Source organism: Eptatretus burgeri, chromosome 15 (assembly GCF_056783735.1).
Source record: "Eptatretus burgeri isolate ZD-2024b chromosome 15, Ebu_testis_v1, whole genome shotgun sequence".
Classification (NCBI taxonomy): Eukaryota; Metazoa; Chordata; class Myxini; order Myxiniformes; family Myxinidae; genus Eptatretus; species Eptatretus burgeri.
The window spans coordinates 1,956,742-1,961,100 of record NC_140975.1 but is presented as its reverse complement, the minus strand read 5'-3'; positions in this window follow the sequence as shown (position 1 = coordinate 1,961,100).

Below are 4,359 nucleotides of genomic sequence, written 5' to 3'. Positions count from 1 at the left end.
GGCCCAGACATTTGTGATGTAAGAAAGGATATCACCTGTAGATCTTGCCTTGCAAAAGCCATATTGACGGTCAGATAGAAGACAGAGATTCAAGATGCTTGAGAAAATGGGAATTGAGAAGACGTTCAAAGATTTTGGAAACAGTCGAAGTCAGAGCAATGGGACGGTAGTTGGAAGGGTTTGAAGGATCACCCTTCTTTAAAATCGGCTCTACTAAGGCACGTTTCCAAGGAAGAGGAAAAGTTTGGGTTTTCACGGACCAAGTTGTGAAGTTTTCTGTTCTCAAAGTTTCGTGGCGAGGGCTCTCTTCAGGATCGTCGCTGAGCCCTGATTAGCTTCCAAATGTAGTTCACTTACTTGTAATACTAGTTTTGGTGGGGGAGGAGGGGGTGGGGGGAGAGAGTGAGTTACCTCCCCAAGGAGGTATTTGCTTTCTTCCCAGAAACGATACAATTCCGATGAAACTTCACAACAACCTTCATCACCCATGATCTACCCAAGTTTGTTCATGTCATCAGAAAAATCTGCTCCAAGGGGATTTAAGGGGGTTTCCCCCCAAAATATGGATTTGCTTTCTTCTCCAAAACTACACATTCAATTCCGATGAAACTTGACCACCATCTTCACCACCCATGATGTACGAAAGTTTGTTCACGACATTAAAAAAAAACAAATTTGGGTCTCTGGGGTTCTATGGGAGGATGCTCCCCAAAATATGTATTTGCTTTCTTTTCTGGAACCACACACACAATTTCGATGAAACTTGACCACAACCATTACCACCCGTGATGATACCCATGACATAAAAAAAACAAAATCCATTGTTATTTACTTTCTTCTCCATTAAATATTTTGTGCGTCATCCATGCCTACCGGTGGTTACCCGGATATCTTATCCAGCCACGACCAGGTGAGTGCCCAGGGGTACTGTTTCATCTCTGTGAGGTTCTTTGTTTTCATTCCTGTAGGTCTAGCTATCACTGGTACAACATTGGCATTCTTCACCTTCCAGGATCTTCTCACTTCATTCTTGAGGTCTTGGTGTTTGGACATTTTCTTGTTTTCTGCATCGTTTACTCCAGAAACACTGTTATTAACACCTCAACAAGCAATGCATTCTTCTCATTTTTTGTACCTCAGTTTGATATCTGGTCGCAATGCTTTGTTTTCGATGTTCACACTCGATGGGATCATTAGATCGTACGTGAGCAGGAGGTACTTCCATGTTTTCAGTGATGCTTTTAGTTCATTTCCCCACAAATTTTATGGAACTGGGACATCAGTTTTTGCAGATTTACCAGCGGATTACATAATAATCTCTGTTGTGTCGTTGTGTGTACAGCTGTTCTGACATGAGTTTGTTTTTGTGTGTGTGTTGTCATTTATAAGCAGAACATCATTCTCTTTATGAACCCCACCTCCACCCCTCAGCTTCCTCTCTTTTTTTCATCTCTCTCTCTCTCTCTCTCTCTCTCTCTCTCTCTCTCTCTCTCTCTCTCTCTCTCTCTCTCTCTCTCTCTCTCTCTCTCTCTCTCTCTCTCTCTCTCTCTCTCTCTCTCTCTCTCTCTCTCTCTCTCTCTCTCTCTCTCTCCCCTCTCTTCCGAAATACCCCCCTTCATCAGCGAAGCGACGGGTTGTATTTGCTCGTGTGTGTGTGTGTGTGTGTGTATATATACACACATATATATATATATATATATATATATATATATATATATATATATATATATATATATATATATATATATACATACATATATATATAGTAACGGTGCCGGGGGTCGGCCGCCAATCGACCACTCTGAACGGAACCGCAAGTTGAGTCGGCCCGACCGATCGCCCGGAATATAGATCGCCGCCTGGATAACTCCAAGCAACGGCTCCTTGTACAAGAACCGAAATACGCCAATTCGCAGATCACGTGAGGTAGGGTCGATTGCCAATCTTCAATGTACCTAAATACCCACGTGATCCAACTACTGGGGAATTCCATCCTCAACAGAACTCGGACGGAACAAACCGCCGAGGCGAGCCTGTCCCGTGCGCGATTCCGAGCGGCTTAATCGCCGAGAAACGTCGATCCAAATGTCCCCCTTTTACGGCAAACCAACGGCTTTCTAACACCCAACACACGAAATGCTCAGTCAATGAAATAATCGACGCGACAAGCTGAAAACATTTAACAATTGGGGTATTTATTAATAATAATGGGGAACTAGGGAAGCACGTAAGATAAGAACTATACCGACTTTACGAAATGCAATGCAAACATTTACAGCACACGAAGCACTTAACAATTTCCTACTTAGTAGACGGGCCCATGGACACATGTACGCTCAAACACACCCAAGAAATGGTTGCAGAGGCCTTTAATAACGAGCTCCAGCTCGGAGGATAGGTGAGCTGAAACCCAGAACCTTTCTCGAACCTCTCCACCTTGTGTGGTCTTCAAGTTGTTCGGACCCCAGCTCCAGCGAGAGCGAGCTGGATCTAATCGCCGTGAGCCGCGATCCTTCCCGAGCTCCCGCGAATCCTTCCGCGCTTCTCAAAACGTGCTGGTGAGACGAGGCGCTGATCCTTCCCGTCGATGTGCCGCTTCCCCCAATGAACCACCTTCAAGAAGAGGTCGATGAGTCGCACCAAGCCGGGAACCAAGATGGAGAACTAAGAGCTCCACGAACCAAGAAGAAGAAGAAGAAGCCACCATTCGCAGCTCGAGCCGAGCAACCGGCTCAACTTTCTTCCAAAACAAAGCAGCTCGAAGCAAAAAGCTCTCCCGAGCCAAGCAGAAGCTGAAGCTCACTGAACCACCAAAGCAAAAAGCCTCCAAAAGCCTCAACCCTAACCCAAGCCAAACAGGACCCGAAGGACTGCTGAGCGACTACTCTCTGCTGAAGCAAAAAGCTTACTACTCAAGAACAAAGAAAGGATATCGTCCTTATCCTTCACCCGCCAATCCCCCGCTCCCGGCGTGACTCATGACTCATGCCCTTGTGCTCCATCCCCCGCTCAACCACGGGTGGGAGGGAGTTGTTGACATCATGCATCATGGGACGACAGGGTTCTTCTTCCTCTTCACAGAAGAGGGGGAGGGATGTCTCCATTGTTTCGTTCCCTAACTATTAAATCGATCCGCAGCGCATCTAATCGATTTCTGAACATTTAAACAATGAAAGGTGAGCTATCTATGGAACAAGCACTTATCGACATAGCTGACTAAAGGTACCTGTATGTTGTGTGCAATCGAATTCCAAATTCGTAACACTACCCCCTCCCCTTTTTACAGACTCGTCCCGAGTCGTCAAATTTTCGTGTGACCAGCATGTGTAAGTTTTCCCCGAGTACGTTCTACCTTCGGATCCCTGAGTGTGACATTTCTTTATACGTGTCCCAAAAATAAATAACCTAATGCGCTGCGTAACTAACTAAACAAACTCTCAGAGTCATTCGGCCAACTTAACTAAAATTGCCGGTGCTAAAACAAACATGCAGGCGGGGGTTCAACTTATCAACAATTTTCATTTAACTTATCCCTTACTTAACCATGGCCCAGGACTTGTAATCTGAAGAAAGGGGAAAGGCAAAAGTCATTTCAAAGTTCATTGATGCAGAGGAATGGATGGAGATGGTCACAAAAACAAATGAACATGATGGATGCACGGGCTGCCTGCAGGGCAGTCCTTGCAAAACTGGATGTTCCTGGTGCACATGGTGATGGATGAACACAGGGGCAAACGCAAACAAGGGCAGCAGGCAAGGGGTCATGGCAGAGGCAAGCAAACGAGGCATGGCAAGGCAAGCCCATGCAGAACAGGCGGCTGCAGCACAACAGGCTGGCAGGTGAAGCTGGCCGGCCTCTGGTGTGGTTCCATCAGGTCCGGAGGGAGTGCGGTGGTGCCGGCCGCTCTGAAGGCGGGCTTGGACCTAGCCTACGGTCTCCCCCCACTCTATCGCCTTTGCCAGTCTCTGTCCATACCCACTCCCTTAGTTTACCACAAAACACAAAAAAATTTAGCCCCTCTATTTTTATTTCCCTTTTATAATTGTCTCCCTAACCCCCTTTATTGTCATTGTCTGGCTAGCCTACTCCCAACCCCTAAAATCCTTTTTAGAGGGGAATAGGGAGAAACTAGTTTCCTGTCTTGAGGCCCAATGAAGCCTCAGAATGGCCTCCTGAGAGTTCAGCAATCCACCCAGGTGAGTCCAGCGGCCTACAATGAGCGAAGGGATGGATGGTGCGAAGAGGTACATCTCCTAACTACCCGAACATTTATTACACCTGAAACTACCCCGGGGCTTTCCAAAAACGCCTCACATTTTAAAACTATCGGTTCTAAAAACCATGATTCCCGTCGCCTG